We start from the raw sequence: 21097 nt of genomic DNA on the forward strand, positions 1-21097 counted from the left end.
GCTGGTAGTATAGGCGCCCACCACCATGCCTGGCTAATTTTTTTTGTGTGTGTTTTAGTAGAGACAGGGTTTCACCATGTTGACCAGGCTGGTCTCAAACTCCTGAGCTCAGGCAATCTGCCCACCTTGGCCTCCCAAAATGCTAGGATTACAGGTGTGAGCCACCACGCCCAGCTTTTTTCTTTTTTTTTTTTTTTTTTTTTTGAGACACAGTCTCACTCTGTCACCCAGGCTGGGAATGGAGTGGCTCAATCTCAGCTCACTGCAACCTCCACCTCCCAGGTTCAAGCGATTCTCATGCCTCAGCCTCCCAAGTAGCTGGGATTACAGGCCAAGTGCCACCACCCCCGGCTAATTTTTTATTTTTAGTAGAGACAGGGTTTCACCATGTTGACCAGGCTGGTCTCGAACTCCTGACCTCAAGTGATCCACCTGCCTTGGCCTCCCAAAGTGCTGGGATTGCAGGTGGCGTGAGCTACTGCGCCCGGCCATGATTATCATGACTTTAAAGCACTATATTTTAACTATACATCTCATGACAAAAATATCTGCAAATAAATTATAAATTGAATTCAGTACATTTCTATTTGGAGTAATATCATTATTTTGATGTTATTATAATAGTTCATATATTTAATGTATATGTGTGTATTAGGATAAAAGACAAAAAATAATTATAGAAGTGTTGCTGGGAGCCAATATTTCCACAACAAGAAAATGAGATGCAAATACAAAATCAAAGAATAAAAACCTAGTAGTCTTTATTTTGAATTAAAAGTATTGGTAATAAGTATAGAATTAACTTATTTTTCTCTCCCAAAGAAATAAATATTTCCAGGCCAGGCATGATGGCTCATACCTGTAATCCCAGCACTTTGGGAGGTAGAGGTGGGAGGCTTGCTTGAGCCCAGCAGTTGGAGATTATAGCGAGCTATGGCCACACCATTGCACTCTAGCTTGGACAACAGAATAAGACCCTGTCTCAAACAAACAAACAAACAAATAATATCCTAGCCCTGTTTACCAAAAAGTCCTACAAATAATGATAACCCATTAGCAATGAATATCCCTAGTGCTCGGATTGTGGTCTTTTTTTTTTTTTTTTTTTGAGACAGAGTCTCACTCTGTCGCCCAGGCTGGAGTGCAAGGACTCGATCTCGGCTCACTGCAAGCTCCGCCTCCCAGGTTCACACCATTCTCCTGCCTCAGCCTCCCGAGTAGCTGGGACTACAGGCGCCCACGACCATGCTTGGCTACATTTTTGTATTTTTAATAGAGATGGGGTTTCACTGTGTTAGCCAGTATGGTCTTGATCTCCTGACCTCGTGATCCGCCCACCTTGGCCTCCCCAAGTGCTGGGATTACAGGTGTGAGCCACCACGCCTGGCCCAAACTGTGGTCTTTAATACCATTCCTCTCCAAGAGAAACCAGGGCTCTTTGAAGAAATTATCATCTCCAGATATGGAATTGGAAATACGAAAAATGAGCCTGAAATATGTTGTTGTATCTGAAAGCAGGAAAGCTATCAAAGACTACTGGAATCACGTGAAAAGAATGCAGACATCAACTGGACCTGGCCAATATGAGGCAAATTTGAGAATCAAAATAAATAATGACTATTTTGAATCAAAATTCATTAAATCTATATGAAAACCTATGAGTTCATAGTGATAATTACAGAAAACACATTTCCTGATTCTTTTTGGTGGTTGTTAGAACACCAACACAGTGTTCTGAATATAGGTAAATAAGGAAAAACAAGTAAGCATTCACCTGCATTTTCTGTATATATTATATTTCAGGGTAACCAAATAACTGAGGAGGGAAAATTCTTCTGAATAGAAGAATTCCAACTAATAAACAAAAGGAGAATAACAGATTTATTTCATTTTATTCTATTTTTTTGAAGCAGTCTCACTCTGTTGCCCAGGCTCGCGTACAGTGGCACCATCTTGGCTCACTCTAACCTCTACTGCCAGGGTTCAAGTGATTCTCCTGCTTCAGTCTCCTGACTAGCTGGGATTCCAGGTGCGTGCCACACACCTGGCTAATTTTGTGTTTTTAGTAGAGACGGGGTTCCACCGTGTTGGCCAGGCTGGTCTCCAACTCCTGACCTCAAGTGATCAGCCCACCTTGGCCTTCCAACATGCTGGGAGTACAGGTGTGAGCCACTGTGCCAAGCCCAAGAATGACAGATTTAGAAGATCACCCGGAACAAAATAGGCAGTTGGGCATACAGGTTTGAACTTTAGAAAGCAATCTAGCCTGAAGGTACACATTCAGAAGTCATTAGAATATGATGCATGATGAAAGCCTGGGGAATTTGTGGGAATCCAGGAGGGGACTGAATGAGAACCAAGGGTGCAACTGGCCATATTGTCAACATGAAGGGCTAGGCAGAGGAAGAATAACTAATGAAAATGGCTAAGCTGAATTAGGCAGAGATGTGTGAGGAAGAAACATGGCAGGATAGGTTAGTGCTGCAGAACGCAACGGGGGAGAGCTTCATGAAAGCAGGAAGGAAGGGGGCTGTGGGGAGAAGGGGCTGCAGAAGGGGGTCACCATGGCAGATGCAATGGAGAGGCTAAGTGGAGTGACACCTGGGAAGCCCATGCTGGCAGTAGGGATCTTTAGTTACGCTGGAGGACAGAGGTAGAAGCCAGACTTCAAAACACTGAGAAACACTGAGCAAAGTCTGTTGGTAAAAGAAAAAAAACAGGAAGAGTGGCCTGAGAGCTATGTAGATTCCATGAGAATTTCTAGGAGTCCAGCCAGTTTATAACCTCACAGGGTCCTGTGAGGACAGAGTCAGAGAATGAGAGAGAAGGACTGAGCTTTGTGGTCCAAAAAGTTAAGAAGAGGCTGGGTGTGGGGCTCATAGCTTGTAATCCCAGCACTTTGGGAGGCCAAGGCAGGTGGATCACCTGAGGTCAGGAGTTTGAGACCAGCCCAGCCAACATAGTGAAACCTTGTCTCTACTGAACATACAAAAATTAGCCGGGGGTGGTGGTGGGCGCCTGTAATCCCAGCTACTTGGGAGGCTGAGGCAGGAGAATCACTTGAACCGGGAGGCAGAGGTTGTGGTGAGCCAAGATTGTGCCACCACACTCCAGCCTGGGTGACACAGTGAGACTCTGTCTCAAAAAAGAAAAAAAAAAAAAAGGTAAGAAGGTTCTGGCTTGATGGTATTTAAAAAAATAAAAATTATTAAAAGACAGTTGCTGAAACAATGATTCCCCAAAATACAGTGGCTTAAACAAAAGATATCTCTCTACAGAAGACCAGTTAACTCTCCCCTACCCCTCATACCTTGATAGTGTTGGGACCAGAAGCTTTTTATTATCTTTTTTTCTTTTTTGAGACAGGGTCTCACTCTGTTGCCCAGGCTGGAATGCAGTGGAACAATCTCAGCTCACTGTAACCTAAACCTCCCAGGCTCAAGTGATCCTCTGGCCTCAGTCTCCCAAGTAGCTGGAACTAGAGGCATGCACCACCACACCCAGCTAATGTTTGTATTTTTTTCATAGAGACAGGGTTTCGCCATATTGCCCAGGCTGGTTTCCAACTCCTGGTCTCACATGATCGACCCACCTCAGCCTCCCAAATCGCCGGGATTACAGGCGTGAGCCACTGCACCTGGCCCCACTTTTTTTTATATTGTTGCCTTATTGTGTTCTAGATTTGGGGTCGGTCAACTGTAGCCTACAGAGAAAATTCAGCCACTCCCTGTTTTGGTAAATAAAGTTTTCCTAGAACACAGCCATGCCCATTGTTTACATATTGTCTGTGGTTGCTTTCCCCTACAACAGCAGAGTTAGCAGCTGTGACAGAGCCTGGGTGTCCCATAAAGCTGAAAATATTTACCATCTGGCCCTTTATAGAAGACATGTGCCATTCCCTGTTCTAGGGTGTCGCCCTCTTCCACAAAGGCAAAAGAGCATGCCACCATGTCCACTGGATCTACATTCCAGCCAAAATGGAAGGAAATGTGAGCAGTTGAGGGAACACTCTTGTCTTTTAAGGGAATGCCTTGGAAATTGGACAAGTCACGTCAGTTTGCATACTTTCAATTAGAACTTAATCTCATAACCATATTTTGCTGCAAAGGAGGCTGTGTAACATGGTCTATTCTGGGCAGCCTGTGTCCAGCCAACATTTGGGGAACCAAAAGCAGGAGAATAGATATTGGGGTTGATTCCTTGTTTTTACCGCAGTATTGTATTGAACAGCCAACTTTACTGGGTGGACAACTACTACACTACAAACACTTAAAGAAGTGGACAAAGTCAAGTTTTCCAATGCAAACAATAGGACATGGCTAAGTTTCCATATGTGGCTTAGACAAAAATTAAAATTTAAGTTCGAAAAGACAAAAAAAAAAAAACAAGGATAAGCATTAAATGTATAGATTCACAAAGAAGTTGATACTTTACCACATCTTGATGTCCTGAAACTAAGAGGCAACTTTGAAACTTGAAGGAGGCACTGAACTGAACTGGAGTGGTGGGTGGGAGGGATGGGCTGATAATGGCCCTAATAGCCAAGGACATCGCCAGGCAGTTGGAAGAGCAGGACTGGAGGCGGGGAGATTCACCACATTCTGGCCTGGCAGATGAGCTGGGTTCACAGCTGAGTATTTAAAGCCAAAGGGGGCCGGGTGTAGTGGCTCACGCCTGTAATCCTAGCACTTTGGGAGGCCAAGGCAGGCAGATCACCTGAGGTCAGGAGTTTGAAACCAGCCTGGCCAACGTGGTGAAACCTCACCTCTACTAAAAATACAAATATTACCCCGGTGTGGTGGCAGGTGCCTGTAACCCCAGCTACTCGGGAGGCTGAGGCAGGAGAATTGCTTGAACCTGGGAGGCAGAGGTTGCAGTGAGCCGAAATCATGCCACTGCACTCCAGCCTGGGCAACAGAGCAAGACTCCATCTCAAATAAAATAAAATAAAATAAAATAAAATAAAATAAAACCAAAGGGAATAGCAGAGTTGGGGGAATGCCAGGAACATCTCTCCTAACAAAGGCAGTGCTCTCACTAAAGCCAAAAGGGAAGCTGGAGTTAAGGGTTTGGGGTGGAAGACACTGCAGGGAGTCAGCTAATGCTGATTTCTTACTAGACATCACCCTCAGAGCTAGTGTATGAACAGTCAGTGTTTTTAGCTACCCAGAATCCACTTCCCTTGTTCTCAATACCATTCCAGTTTCTCTGGAGAGAACTCCCTCGCCCCACCCAGTGCACATGCTTTGTGTGGAGACCTACTCCCTCCAAATCAAATCATGCTTTCCTCTAGGACACTGATTAACCTGGAGGTAGTTATGTAGCCTAATCAGAATGAAGGTGTATTAGTCTGTTCTCCCGCACTGCTATAAAGAAATACCTGAGACTGGATAATTTATAAAGAATAGAGGTTTAATTGGCTCATGGTTCCACAGGCTGTACAGGAAGCATGATGCTGGTGTTATGGGATCTTTGGGGTGTCAATTTCCCGGCCAGAAACCTCTGTGGCTGATGGCACCTTTGCCCAAGTTCTTGTCCAAGTTCTTGTCCTACATCCAGGAAGAATGAGATATGCAGATAAGTGAAGGGTAAACAAGATGAAGACGAGCTTTATTAACTGTTAGAACAGCTCAGAGGAGACGGGCAGGGGACAGCTCCTCTCTGTAGGGAGGTCATCCCATGGAGCATTCAGTTCTCAGCAGAGAGGGGGCCCTGGAGAGGGTCACTCCTCTCTGCAGCTGGTAGTCCTGACATACCTGCAGGTCCCTGAAGCTCTCAGCAGAGAGGGTGGCTCCTCTCTGCAGCTGGTCGTCCTCTCCTTTCAACTCTCTCTGTACTCCCCACCCTCTGCCCTCCTCTGGCTGAACCCAGGGCTTTTATGGACCTCAGAGGGGAGGACGTGCATGCTGATTGGTCCATGGGTGGGCATGGGCGGCCGGAAGAGGCACCTAGTCCCCACTCCAGTCTGCAGGACTGGCAGCCCCGCCACCAGGCTTCAGACCCTCCCTGGCCTGAAGGAGGGGCCTTACCAGGGACCTGCCCCCTTCCACCCAGGAATCTGTCTGCCTCCCACTGCCATTCATGGCCCTGGGGCTCAGCCCCACCCCCTCTCCAAGATCAGAGCAGGTCCCGGAGAGGAGAGAGGCCAGGCAGCAGAAGCAGACACCCCCAGCCTGCAGGGAGGCTGGGGGGGGCTCTTCCTAGACTTAAACTTAAGGTTTAAGTGAGGGATGCACGGTGCAGAGATGCCTGGGTCCTGCGCCTGGGAGGGAGTCCGCAGCTGTACCCCAGGAGCTCTTGCCCCACCAACTCGGAAGGGGTGGGGGTCCCGTTTGTCCCGGCTCCTGCCTGCTCCCTGGAGTGGAAGGCCCAAGTCTGCAATTGTGGTCGGGAGGCTGCATCTGCACCCGAGAGGGCAGATCCTACCTGCTCACGGTCCCCACCAAGAACACAGGGAGGCTTGGATCCACAGCCAAGGTTTGGGCGGCTGCAGCCCCACCCAGGAGGGCATGGCTCCAGCCTGCTCGGTAGAGCTGGAGGCCTGGGTCTGCAGCTGCAGTTTGAGCAGCTGCAGCGGGACCCAGGGAGCTTCCTTCGCAACTCAGAAGGGGCGAGGCTCCCACCAGCCCCATGGAGTGTGCAGCCTCTGCTGCAGCTGGCGTGATGGCAGCAGACGCTGCCACTGACATCTGCTTGGCTTCTGGGAAGGCCTCATGAAACTTATAATCATGGAGGAAGGATTAACAGACTCATCTTACATCACCAGAGCAGGAGCAAGAGAGCGGGGGTGGGGGAGGTGACACACACTTTTAAACGACCTGATCTCATTACCAGCACCAAGAGGAAAATCTGCCCCCATGATCTAATCGCCTCCTACCAGGCCCCACCTCCAACACTGGGGATTACAATTCGACATGATATTTGGGCGGGAACACAGATCCAAACCATATCAGAAGGGGACGCAAGAAAACATTTTACAGGGCTCCAAGAGGGACTTCAGCAGGCACTCTTTGCCACTGAATTTGAACTTAGGAAGATATGGGGGAAAAAAATGCCTGCTATGCTCACCTTGCCAGAGAGATTGTGTCCAAGGATTGAGCCAACAAGGAGTAGTTGACAGATGCACACAGAGAAAGCAGATTCTGGGACGTCACTTGCAGGACTTAGACTAGCTGTGTCTGGAGCCAGTGCTCCCTTAGAATTTCATTATTGTCACAAATCAATTTATTCCCTTTTTGTTTAAGCCATGGTAGATTGAGTTTTCTCCGACTTTAAGTGGAAAAACCTCTAATACTACTAGACCCTTGAAGTTCATTGTGTCACTTAATTTCACAACACTTGTGGGTCATAAGTATTATTCCCATTTTATACAAATGAGGAAATTGAAACTTAGAAAAATTTAGTACCATGCATAATATGCACAGCTCCTTGAACGAACTTTCAAACTCATGTCTAGTTCTGAAACCCCCAAAACAACACAACAGAGGCCCTCTTACTCATTTAGTCTGCACATAGATGATCAGCTAACCACAAAAGTCAAAATGAAGAATTACTTTAAAATTCTTACACGGGCCGGGCGTGGTGGTTCACACCTCTAATCCTAGCACTTTAGGAGGCCGAGGTGGGTGGATTGCCTGAGCTCAGGAGTTCGAGACCAGCCTGGGCAACACGTGAAACCCCATCTCTACTAAAATACAAAAAAAAAAAAAAAAGGCCGGGTGTGGCGGCGTTCACCTGTAGTCCCAGCTACTCAGGAGGCTGAGGCAAGAGAATTGCTTGAACCTGGGAGGCAGAGGTTGCAGTGAGCCAAAGTCATGCCATTTCACTCCAGCCTGGGCAACAGAGTGAGAATCTGTCTCAAAATAAAAAAATTATACACAAACTGAGCGCAGTGACTCATGCCTGTAATCCCTGCACCCTGGGAGGCTGAGGCAAGAAGACCGCTTGAGCCCAGGAGTTCAAGACCAACCTGGGCAACATAGTGAGACCCTGTCTCTATTTTTTTTATTAAAATAAAATTTTAAAAATGACACACACATACCTCACATAATTTAAACTAAAACACATAAATATATATTTGATTGTCAATCTTTTCCATAGATTCAAAGCATTTATTTGAATATGTAACTGATGATTAGAGGTTGGCGTGTGTGTGTGTGTGTGTGTGGGCGGGTGGGTGGGTGAGAGGTTCTCACTCTGTCACCCAGGCTGGAGTGGAGTGGCATGATCACAGCTCACCGCAGCCTCGACGTCCCAGGCTCAAGCTATCCTCCCATCTCAGCCTCCCAAATAGCTGGGACTACAGACATGCACTACCACACCTGGCTAATTTTTGTATTTTTTGTAGAGACAAGGTCTTGCTATGTTGCCCAAGCTGGTCTTGAACTCCTGGACTCAAGCAATCCATCTGTCTCAGCCTCCCACTAAGTCCTGGGATTACAGGCATGAGCCACGGCACCTGGCCTAGAATTTCATATCATCATTTCTGCATGACCCACAACAAGCATCATCAAAGATTTCTAATATTTATTTAAAGGAGAACTTTAAAATATTTTCAGAGTACTTTGAGTGCAGAACCTTATATTTTTTCCTTCCAGCATTTTACAGTTGCTTTCCCGCTTCTAATCCAATAGCAGTTTTTTAAATGATCCTCTTCTATCAAGTCTTTCCAAAGCATTCAACTTAATTTTCTTAGGAACAACTTCTTTTTAAATTAATTCATGAGCTTATATATTTACCTAAATCACATAATTACAATAAAAAACATAACTGGCATTGGCATACATAGGCTGCATTAGTTTGTAGGGCCACCCAACAAAGTTCCACAAACTAGGTGGCTTAAAGCAACACAAATGTATTGTCTCAGCTCTGGAGGCCGGAAGTCTTGTCAGCAGGGTTGCGTTTCATCTGCAACCTGGAGGGGAAGGCTCTTTCGCTACTTCTCCTTGTCTTTAAGTTGTTTGCTGGCAGTCTTTGGCACTCCTTGACTTGTAGATGCATCAGTCCATTTCTCTGTCTTCATGTGGCCATTTTCTTTGTGTGGGTGTCTGTGACGGTTAATATTGTCAACTTGATTAGATTGAAAGATGCAAAGTACTGTTCCTGAGTATGTCTGTAAGCATGTTGCCAAAGGAGATTAACATTTGAGTCAGTGGACTGGAAAAGGGAGACCCTCCCTCAATCTGGGTGAGCACAATCTAATCACCCACCTGTGGAGCCAGAATGAAAGCAGGCAGAGGAACATGGAAAGACTAGACTGGCCTAGCCTCCCAGACTACATCTTTCTCCTGCGCTGGATGCTTCCTGACCTGGAACACTGGACTCCAAGTTCTTCAGCTTTGGGACTCTGACTGGTTTCCTTGCTCCTCAGCTTGCAGATAGTACATATTGTGGGAACTTGTAATCATGTAAGTCAATACTCCTTAATAAACTCCTATATATATCCTATTAGGTCTGTTCCTCTAGAGAATCCTGACTAATACGCATCTCATAAGGACATCCAACTTTCCTCTTCTCATAAGGACATCAGTCATACTAGATAGGACTCCCCTAATAACCTCATTTTAACTTGATTACCTCTGTAACAACCCTATCTCCACAAACAGTCACATTCTGAGGAACTAAATGTTAGGACTTCAATGTATCTTTTTTGGGGGGATGCAATTCCACTCAGGGTAGTCCATTCACTACCCTGACTCTTGGTAAGTCTATCACCCAGGTGGTGGGAAAAAAAGTGGGTGTGCCGTCCTAGAGCTGTGGGTAATTGGCATGAGTTAGCACATTTTGCAGAAGAAAAATAAAATACTGGTCAATAAAAGGAGTCAATAAAAAAATCCCACTGCAGATTACAGAGGAAGTCAATAGGGGTGGAGAGGTACATGATGAAACAAATAGTTGAATCATTTTTATGGTAAACATTTTAAATCACTGCTTCCTTTTTCAAAAATAAGGAAGATTTTCCTGGTTTCCTGTGCACTCTCCTCTGAGGAAGGAAGAGTTCCTTCAATTTTTTTTTTTTTTGAAACAGTTTCACTCTTTTTGCCCAGGCTGGAGTGTAATGGTGTGATCTCGGTTCACTGCAACCTCCGCCTCCCGGGTTCAAGCAATTCTGCTGCCTCAGCCTTCTGAGTAGCTGGGATTACAGGCATGCGCCATCATGCCTGGCTAATTTTGTATTTTTAGTAGAGATGGGGTTTCTCCATGTTGGTCAGGCTGGTCTCAAACGCCCAACCTCAGAGATCTGCCCACCTCAGCCTCCCAAAGTGCTGGGATTATAGGTGTGAGCCACCGCACCAGGCCGTTCCTTCAAATCTTAAAGGGGATCCAGATGCATCTCTGTCGAGGGTATATGGGTTTTGTTTTGTTTTTTCCTGCTATAATGAAAAATATGGGAATCCTTCCCTCACTGTGTGTTCCTCACATTCAAAATTTTAGAAGATACATATATTTTTCTGTTTTCAAACCTCTCTCACCTGTATTTATAAATAAGTTCACATTTACATTTATTCTCCTTTTTTTTTTTTTCCTAGATAATTATTTCTACCTGTACTTGCAGAACCTTACTCAGTGGCCCCCTCCCCTGGTAGCATCTCAGAGGACTTCATAAATAAGCTAATATATGCTGGATACTGCACTCTCCTGCTTCTGCCTGAGATGCTTTCAAAACTACAACATCTTGGTTGAGTGTGGTGGCTCACACCTGTAATCTCAGCACTTTGGGAGGCCAAGGCAGAGGACCTCTTGAGTGCATGAGTTTGAGATAACGCGGGCAGTATAGCAAGCCCTTGTCTCTACAAAAAAATTAAAAATCAGCTGGGCGTGGTGGCATGCGCCTATAATCCCAGCTACTCAGGAGGTTCCACCAGGAGGCAGAGACTACAGTGAGCTGAGATGAGCCACTGCACTCCAGCCTGGGTGACAGGGTGAGACCCCATCTCAGAAAAAAAAAAAAAAAAAAAAAAGTTGAAGACAGCTGGCTTGCCCCTTGCACCATGTAAGATGCAGTGAGAAAGTACCATCTTTGAAGCAGACTGAGCCCTCACCAGACACTGAATCTCCTGGCACCTTGATCTTAGATTTCCCAACCGCTAGAACTAAGAGCCATAAATTTCTGCTGTTTATAAACTACCCAGTCCAAGGTATTTTGTTATAGTAGCCCGAATAGACTACGACAATACATGATGTTATTTTTTGGACTGTAGTGTTCATCAACTCTTTGGAGATGACCATGCCAGACCTCTCTCCAGTGATTATCCCTGGGTGCATGTACCTTGACTTCCTCCTCACCTCTACATATCTGGCATTCACCCTCAGCTTCCTGCCCTTCCAAGTAGCCTTACTGGACGGGATCCAAGGGCACTGTGTCCTGCATGGCCATATCTGATCCATGGGAAACACAAAAACATCCTGGGACGCCTCTGCATGAGTGGGCTGACAGCCGACCACTGCCTGCCTTTTTCAGGTGGGCAGTAAGTGACCAGAGAGTCTCCATGTGCACCAACATACCTGACAAGCTCCCCAAATGGCTGGAAGCCTGTAGGCATGAAGTGAAGGAAATGGGCTGCCTGAAGCTTCCCTCAGTGGGGAGGAGGTAAACTCACAGCACAGCAAAAGCTCTGTGAGATTTCTCTTCTTCGTTTTTTCGTTTTTCTTTTCCTTTTTTTTTTTTTTTTTTTTTTTTTTTTTTGAGATGAAGTCTCACTCTGTTGCCCAGACTGGAGTGCAGGGGCACGATCTCGGCTCACTGCAAGCTCCACCTTCCGGGTTCAAGCCATTCTCCTGCCTCAGCCTCCCAAGTAGCTGGGACTACAGGTGCCCGCCACCACGCCCGGCTAATTTTTTGTATTTTTAGTAGAGATGGGGTTTCTCCGTGTTAGCCAGGATGGTCTCAATCTCCTGAACTGGTGATCCTCCCGCCTCAGCCTCCCAAAGTGGTGGGATTACAGGCGTGAGTCACCACACCTGGCCTTTTTTTTTTTTTTTTTTTGATACCAAGTCTCGCTCTTGTTGCCCAGGCTGCAGTGCAATAGCACGATCTTGGCTCACTGCAACCTCTGCCTCCCAGGTTCAAGCGATTCTCCTGCCTCAACCTCCTGAGTAGCTGGGATTACAGGCACGTGCCACCATGCCTGGCTAATTTTTTTTTTGTAGTTTTAGTAGAGATGGGGTTTCACCATATTGGCCAGGCTGGTCCTGAACTCCTGACCTCAGGTGATCTGCCCCCCTCGGCCTCCCAAAGTGCTGGGATTACAGGTGTGAGCCACGGCGCCTGCCCCTTTTTTTCTTTTTTAGAGATAGAGTCTGGTTCTGTCACCCAGGCTGGAGTGACATGGGGAGATCTCAGCTCACTGCAACCTCTGCCTCTCAGGTTCAAGCGATTCTCCTGCATCAGCCTCCTGAGTAGCTAGAACAACACAGGTACGCCCCACTGTGCCCGGCTAATTTTTGTATTTCTAGTGGAGAGGGAGTTTCACCATGTTGCCCAGACTGATCTCAAACTCCTGACCTCAAGTGATCTGCCTGCCTCGGCCTCCCAAAGTGCTGGGATTACAGGCATGAGCCACCGCACCTGGCCTCTGTCAGAGATTTCTTCACCAAACCCCTTTTCCACTCTCAAATTCCTTCTTTTTATTTATTTATTTGATTTCTTTACTTTTATTATTTATTTATTTATTTATTTATTTTTATATGGAGTCTCACTCTGTCGCCCAGCCTATAGTGCAGCAGTGATAGCACTGATAGCACTACTTTTTGTGTTTTTAGTAGAGACAGGGTTTTGCCATGTTGCCCAGGCTGGCCTCAAGCAATCTGCCTGCCTAGGCCTCCTAAAGTGCTGTGATTACAGGTGGCTCCCCCCAATTCCTTCTTATATCCTTAGAGATCTGTCCCTAGAATTTCACATCAGTGTATCTTGTTGTCCTAATCAAAATCTATATTTTCATATCTTGTTACACATAGGGGAAAAACAGCCAAGAGAATGACACAGAAATGGAGCTGGAGCCTTAATACTCCTCCTAACTGTTAATCTGTTTGGATGGGGTTTCTGTCACTTGTGGCCTACAGCAGTCTTACTGTCCCCCCAACCTCCCACAGAGTTCTTCAGGTTGAAGAGAGTCACCACTTTGTAGAATGGGAAGCTCTTATTCAAAAAAGTAGAAACTGAATACAAAACTAGACTTTAGAAGGATAAGGTAAATAAATCAATGCATTCATAACACATCGTTACCAGAAAGTGAGGGGGTTAGAGGCCTCATCCTTAAATTCTGCTCTCAAGGACATGGAGGGCCCCTCTCACAGGTTTTCCCAAAGCTCCTCTGGGTGTACTGGTCTGACTCAGCAAGTGAACATCTGTGGTTTTGCCTAGCCAGCATCCCTTCTCCTAGCAGTAGCACTCAGCATGTCCTTTTGGGGAATCACTCTTTCCTCTTGTGGTTTATTTAAAGTGACAGCACAATCAGACCCCAGAGTTTGGCTTATGTCCTAGGCCTTGCCAGTGAAAATATGGTACCTCATTAGTGGCAGTTATTTTTCCGAGAAAGGACATATCATGGCCCAAGGGGCAGCAGCAGGTGGGTGGAAGAGACAGATAACAAACAATAAGCTAAATAAACAAATTCAGTCAGGAGCTAAATAAATGTCACTCAGGAGCAGGACAGGTAGCAATTTTGAATGGAGTGATTAGGGTAGTTCTCAATGAGGCAGCATTTGAGCGAAGATCAAGAAGAGTGAGAAGTAGTTGAGCATTCCAAACAGACACCAGCCCGTGCAAAGACCCTGCAGCAGAGCCCTGTCTGCTTTGCACAAGAAATAGCACAGAGGCCAGAATGACTGGAGCAGAGTGAGCCAGTGGGGAGGCAGTAATATGAGGTTGCAGGAGTAACAGAGGAGCAGATCAGGCAGGGCTTTTGCTTTTACCCAGAGTTTGGGAAACCACTGGGAAGGTTTTCGGCAGAGGAGGAATTTGATCTGGCTTTCTTTTATTAAGGTCACTCTGGGTGCTGTATGAGGACAGGCTGCAGGAAGAGGACCACTGTCATGACCAGGTAGGAGATGATGGAGGCAGAGGTAAGAAGTGGTCAGGCTCTGGGTATGCTAGGGAGATCCAACCAACAGAATTTTTGGGCCCTGGAGGTGGGATGTGAGAGAAAGGTGAGTGCCAGATAACAGCAAGGTTTCTGGCCTTGACAGCTGGAAGATGGAGTTGCCATCGAGATGGTGATGCTATGGAGAAGAGATCAGGGGCACAGATTTGGATGTGTTGAGATTGAAATGTATTTTAGAGATCCAAGAGGAGGTATTAAGTAGGCACCTGCATAGAGGAGTATGGCGTTCAGGAGACAGGTCCCTCCTGGAGATAAAAATTCAAAGCCAAGCCTTCTCTCTCCGCACTCAACAAAACCTCACTTAAACAGGCTTGTCAGGTCATGGAATAAAGTAATAGAACTCTTGGTTGGGGAAAATGCCGGTCAACCTTACCCGTCAGAACGCTGCCTTTAAGATCAAAGAGATCTCTTTCCTTCAGCCTAATCCACCCCCGCTCCCTGGTTTCCCCTCAGCCCCACTAGGCTAGAAGCTCCCTGGCTTCTCCCACATCAGGATCCCCAACAAGCCCATTCCCAGGTGGATAAGAGCCCAGGCAGTTCCCTAGACGACGTTCACTTCCTAGCTACCCAAGAACAGGACATCGCAGACACCGGCCTCCTGGAATATTCCCCTCCGCTTCTCACATTTACAGGAAAGACTCAAGTAAGCCTCCGCGCCAGTTCAGTTGGCCCGGGGCCACCAATACCAAAGGGATTCAGTGGGTTCTACGTGGTGAGTGGGGGGCGGATAAGAGAGATGCGACACCCCCTCGACCCCCCAACGCCGGGGCCAGGCACACCGTGAGGGGCCCAGCCACTTCCATACGCCCTCCGGCCGGCGACCACCTACCACCCACCCCTCGCCACCAAGCTGGGTGCAGAGAAGAGGTCAGGCGCACGGACGGTTCTTACGGGCCCAGGCGCCAGGCCCAGGGCACAGAGGCCAGGATCTCACGCGCGACCGCACGAGGCCGGGACCCTCCCTCCCCTTCCAGTCCACTCCCTTCCCCTCCGCCTCCAGTCCTCTCCCGGTCTCCGCCATCCCGCGTCTGGGCCCCCGCCCCCCAGCGGGGCAGCCAATCGGAGCTGGGATCCCGCCCCGGTCCGCAAAGCCAGTGGCGCCCGGAGGCTGCACGGAAAGCGGTGCCCGCGTCAGGTGAGGCGCGCGCGGGGAACGGGGATCGCGCGCAGGGGAGCGGGGGTCGCGCGCGGCTTCCATAGAGCGCTCGGACCTGAGCTTGAAGCCCCAGGCCCGCAAGAGGCCCGGGCCCGCGGCCGCCAGAGCCAAGACGCACCCTGGGCGCCGCCTGCCCCGCCCCGCCCCGCCCGGGCCCGGAGTGAGGACGCGGTCGGAGGCCCAGCAGCGCAGGTCCCGGCAAGGGGCTTTCTCAACTACACAAAAGACAGTCTAAAAAATTAAGTCTCCATTTCGGTTAAGACTGCCCGTAGTTTCGGTTTTTATGTAGACCCAAGAGGGCAGGCTCGGCGTCCGCGTGCCGCGTAGTCCGGCGGCTCCAGGAGCGCGAGCGGCTGGGCCCGGGCGTAGCCACCGCAGGGCCGCGAGCTCGGCCGGGGCCCGCCTGGGATGCCCTGAGGTCTGCTCCGCGGGGGCGAACCCTGAGGCGCCGCGCGAGGCACTTGGCGTCTCCTAGCCCCGCTTTCGTCTTTGGAAACTGGAAACTATCACTTATTTCATAGACGGTGTGAGGGTTACATGACAGTGTTCTGTAAAGTGCACTCTACATATGAAGTGCTCAGAAATATGGCTAGTAATGAGGGTATTTATAAACTACTTAAATTATAAAAAGAGTTTGCGACATCAGACTTACAGTTTTGGATACTAATTTTTTCCACTTAACGTTCATTATATGATAGGAGTTTACCATCCTATTATACCGCTGTGTGATCTGATCTTGGGCACGTTAACCAACCTCTTGGTGCCTCGATTTTCTTCACATGTAAAAGTGGGGATAATCATAATGCTTACTTGGTAGGATAGCCGTGAAGAATAAGTGACTTATCGAACATAAATAGCTTACAATAGGGTTTTCAGCATGGGAAGGGTTCGGTGAATGTTAGTTGTCATCATCACCACCTACAAAGCAAGCAATACTGTGTTGAAAGTTTTTCCATCATTAATGTAATTTCTATGGTACGATTTCCAAGAAGATATTAAAATTATGGAAATAAAGGTATTGGTATATTGCTAATTATTTCCCAAAAGATTGTATTGATAAATATGTTCATCCTTCCCTTAACGGTATGCATTCCAGAAAAACAAACTTAAGTCAAATGTTAGACAAAGTATCAGAAGGGAGATTCTGTAGCCAGGGAGCTAAAAATTACAAAAGGGTCTCTAATTATACTTGGCCTTTTTAAGGAATAATTCTCAGTGTGTTTTTCCGCATTTCATATGTAATCTTTACTGGTTTTTTTTGTTGTTGTTTGTTTTGTTTTGTTTTGTTTGAGACGGAGTCTCGCCCTGTCCCCAGGCTGGAGTACAGTGGCACGATCTTGGCTCACTGCAACCTCCTCCTGCTGGGTTCAAGCTATTCTCCTGACCTGAGGTGGTCTACCCACCTTGGCCTCCCAAAGTGCTGGGATTATAACAGGCGTGGCATGAACCACTGCGCCCGGCCGATCTTTACTTTTTTATTCTTTGTACCCCCTGCCTATCCAGTTAGCATCTGATTAAAGTCAAAGATTTGCCACTTTGGGCCACATCTGTTAATTTTCATCTTTGTTCTAATTGTATTTAGTTTTTGATCTACACTACTTATTACTCCCAGTCATTTTTTATAGAACTGAAAATCTGGTAAAATACTCAAAATTGCATAGACTTCTATGTAGAGGCGACACTCCACCAGAACCGTGGGCTGACAGGGAATCCCACCGTGCAGGAGCTGCGTGCGTTTTCATTTCTGATTCTCTTTGGCGTATCCAGGACTCTCATGACATGATCATATATATATCAGTAGTAACAGGTTGGGCCATTTGTATTTTGTCATAAATCATATATTTAAGATTTTAGAAATAAGTTGATAGCCATATATTTTGGAATTTGAAAAAGATATTTCATGACTCAGCTTCAAATTAAGCTTTAATCAAATAGTGAAACTTTTCTTTTTTTTTTTTTTTTTTTTTTTTTTTTGAGAGGGAGTCTCGCTCTGTCGCCCAGGCTGGAGTGCAGTGGCCGGATCTCAGCTCACTGCAAGCTCCGCCTCCCGGGTTTACGCCATTCTCCTGCCTCAGCCTCCCAAGTAGCTGGGACTACAGGCGCCCGCCACCTCGCCCCGCTAGTTTTTTTTTTGTATTTTTTAGTAGAGATGGGGTTTCACAGTGTTAGCCAGGATGGTCTCGATCTCCTGACCTCGTGATCCGCCCGTCTTGGCCTCCCAAAGTGCTGGGATTACAGGCTTGAGCCACCGCGCCCGGCCGAAACTTTTCATTAATGGACAGTGTATATACCTTTTTGTTTATTAAAAAAAAAAAAAAACACTGAATGTAGTGCCTTTGTGACAGGGGAGCTTAGTTCCTGACAGTGTTCTCTTGAGTCTTTTTGTTTGTTTGTTTTTTGAGACGGAGTCTCACTGTGTTGCCCAGGCTGGAGTGCAGTGGCACCATCTTGGCTCACTGCAACCTCCGCCTCCTGGGTTCAAGTGATTCTCCTTCCTCAGCTTCCTGTAGCTGGGATTACAGGTAATTTTAAAATTTGCTGTAATGACCAGCTAATTTTAAAATTTTTAGGAGAGACAGGGTTTTGCCTTGTTGGCTAGGTTGGTCTCGAACTCCTGCTCTCAATCCACCCACCTAGGCCTCCCCAATGTGCTGGGATTTACAGGCGTGAGCCACTTCACCCGGCCTCTCTTCAGTCTTTGAACTGTGAGCAACTAGCTACATTACATGAGCTGCTAGATCTGCCTTACAGTCAGAAACGAAGGTTGAACTCTCAGAAACAGTGATATATATATACACACTGATATTTCAAAAGTACAGTGCCCCAAATTGATCCACAAAGGAATGAAGGTCATTTGCAACAAAATCACGTAGAATAGTAACAAATAAATAGAAGATAAATATAGCCAGGAATTGAGATGAGAGAAAGTATAAGTACAAGAAACTATTGCAGGGAAAAAAAGAATAAAGTGTTTCAGTGCTATCCAATAGAATTTTCTATGATTATAAAATGTGCTATATTTAGTTAGTTTACATTCCAATAGCCACTCTGTCTAGTGGCTCCCTTATAGGTCAGTGCAGGCCTATATTTTTGTAGTTGAGTCCCAAATTTGTTTCTAGAAAGGTAAACTTGGTCAGTTACATGGTTCTTGTCATTTGAAAGTAAAACATAGATAGCAACTTCATTCATTCATTCATTCATTCATTCATCCCCCAAATGTTAATGGCCTTGAAGGAAGCAGAACCTTTCCTGATTCTCAGCTATAGGAAAAATTTTCTGTGGACTTCATTATCAGAGCACCTTGATATGTTATTGCCCTGTGAAAGTCTGTTCAGTTAAGGAATTGGGGCTAGGAGGGATACAGTCAGTGAAAGTGGCATAATTTGTAATGTTTTTTAGAGTTTTGAATAATTATGCTAACTAACCTTTATAGAAAAGTTTAGATAAATAAGCAAAAAGAAAGTAGTCACTAAAAGTTTCACCACTCAGAGACCTAATTACTGTTAATATTTTGATGTCTATATTTCCAGACTTGTGTCCCATGTAGCTATTATATTTTTCTCGATAGATTCCAAAGTATCCAACTCCCTCCAGGGCAAGAGTTGCTTTTACCTTTACCCTTAGACCTCTGAGGCTGGCAGCTGGCCCCACCTGAGAGGGTCACCCTCTCCCTTATCCTTCCCCATACTTCTGGAACGAGGAGGAAGGTCACAGCTGTAGTTCATTCTGCATGATGAGTAATCCAGGCTTTTTCAACTCTGGCATTGTTGACATTTGGGGCTGGATAACTCTTTGTTGTGTGTGTGTAGTGGGGGTAGGAAGGTGTCCTGTGCATCACAGGATGTTTTGAAGCATCCGTGGCCTTTCCCTACTAGACGCCAATGGCACATACCCTTTTCCCCCGAGTACAATCAGAAATGTCAGTGAGAACTACTGGGTTAATGAAAATCAGTAATTTATTGCTGACAAAGCTCTAGAGTTTCAGATTCCAATTTGCATGTGGGAGAGAGACTGAAATCAAAAGGGAAACATAATGTAAGCCAAGGAAGCTGTTTAGTCCTGGCTGTGCTATTAATTTACTGTGAGGTTTTGCATCTCTCCCACGTGCAAATTGGAATGTGAAACTCTAGAGCTTTGTCAGCAATAATTTAGTGATTTCCATTAACCCAGTAGTTGTTTTTTGGGTTTTTTTGTTTTTTTGTTTTGTTTTGTTTTGTTTTCTTTTTTTGAGATGGAGTCTTGCTCTGTCACCCAGGCTGGAGTGCAGTGGGACGATCTCAGCTCATTGCAACCTCTGCCTCCTGGGTTCAAGCAATTCTCCTGCCTCAGCCTCCTGAGTATCTGGGACTACTGGTGCGTGCCACCATGTCCAGGTAATTTTTGTATTTTTAGTAGAGATGGGGTTTCACCACGTTGTCCAGGATGGTCTGGATCTCTTAACCTTATGATCCGTACCGTGCCCGCCGCAGCTTCCCAAAGTGCTGGGATTACAGGCATAAGCCCGCACCCAGCCCTTAACCCAGTAGTTCTTACTGACATTTCTGATTGACGTGCTGGGGGGAAAAGTGTATATGCCACTGGCATCTAGTGGGGAAAAGCCAGGGATGCTGCAAACTGATTTACCACCAGGTTTATCAGTTGAGATCCCAACAGTGAAAAGCATAAAAATGAAAGGAATTTTAAGGAGAATTTTTAAAGAAGAGTGGGCAGGATTGGAGGAACCAACAAGTGATGGTGAGGCACACAGGAAAGAGCTTCAGTGGGCACCCCCACTCTGGTTTGAAGGGGTAGGGAGGAGACCAGAGCTGGGAGGAGAGGGCTGGAGTACTGCTGGAGGAGCCACCCCCGTCCAGAGCTGCTGTGGCCATCACAGAATGCAGCTACTGCCAGAGCAGCAGCCTGGGGACTGGGCAGGGGGAGCACAAGTACCCCCAGCCTCTCTCTTTCTGTTCCTTGCCTGCCGATCTCCTCCACTGGCTAAACCCAGGTGGACGCTAAGAGTACAGTCAGCCTGCCTCATGAGGCCATTGGAGGGGCCACTGGGGATCACCATCAGCAAGGGATCCAATGTCTTTCTGCCTCTGCAGAATGAAGGTTGGGGGAGCTCTACTTCTTAGGGATATTATGGGAATAAAAGGAAATAGGCAAAAAATGTTTTTGAAAAACAAAACACATACTGCACACCCATGGGCCACTGCTGCTTTTGACCCCTGGCTCTGTTTCACGCTGTGATGTCATGTCATTCTCTTTTTTAGGTGCTACAGGATTTCTTTAGGTTTTTTTCTGTCCACCCTATTTCAACTCATGTGTGCTGTTTGTTGTGCTAAAACGAATATTTGTTGATGTCTGAGTGAATAGTTGAATATTTTATATAACTCACACTTATACGTAATGATTTTTCTTGTAACTTAGCTATTTCTCTTTGATAAACTCAGAAAACCTCAGACTTTGAAAAGACCTTGAAGTTCCTCACCTGAAATCTGAGAACTTGGAGCACCTTAAAAAATCTAAGGGAAAACAAAACAGTGAAAGAACATGATACAATTGGTGTAAAGAATAAAATTATTTATGTAATTAATATTGAGGATGCAGATAACACATTGTGAAATCTTGCTTGTAAAAAATCTTGATCTGCTGAAGAAAGATGTTCTCTCTAGAGATCTTTGAAAGCATAATTATTGAGCTTTTAAAATGTTAGAAACAAAAGTTAGACCCACACATGTTTTGGCTCTGTGGAAGATTTGTATTCCTTCCCCTGCCCACCCCTCTCCCACCCCCGCACTTGTGAGTTGTGCCTGTCTAGGCAGTTCCTGTTGCACTTGGCTGGGCAGAACTCATC

The 21097-nt window shown here is 46.3% G+C and overlaps 3 protein-coding genes across 3 annotated transcripts in view; 2 read left to right on the forward strand and 1 right to left on the reverse strand.

The window, feature by feature from the left end:
• The window catches only part of LOC126950193 (cytochrome c oxidase assembly factor 1 homolog), a 171321-nt gene that overhangs the window by 106652 nt on the left and 43572 nt on the right, over nucleotides 1-21097 (reverse strand). The window lies entirely within an intron of this gene.
• The window catches only part of UBE2D4 (ubiquitin conjugating enzyme E2 D4 (putative)), a 210591-nt gene that overhangs the window by 9633 nt on the left and 179861 nt on the right, over nucleotides 1-21097 (forward strand). The window lies entirely within an intron of this gene.
• BLVRA (biliverdin reductase A) overlaps nucleotides 15106-21097 on the forward strand; it is a 44830-nt gene continuing 38838 nt past the window's right edge. Inside the window, exon 1 of the mRNA XM_050783434.1 lies at nucleotides 15106-15237. The gene's annotated coding sequence lies outside the window, so the exon portion shown is untranslated. The remainder of the gene's footprint in view (nucleotides 15238-21097) is intronic.

Source organism: Macaca thibetana, chromosome 3, assembly GCF_024542745.1.
Source record: "Macaca thibetana thibetana isolate TM-01 chromosome 3, ASM2454274v1, whole genome shotgun sequence".
NCBI lineage: Eukaryota > Metazoa > Chordata > Mammalia > Primates > Cercopithecidae > Macaca > Macaca thibetana.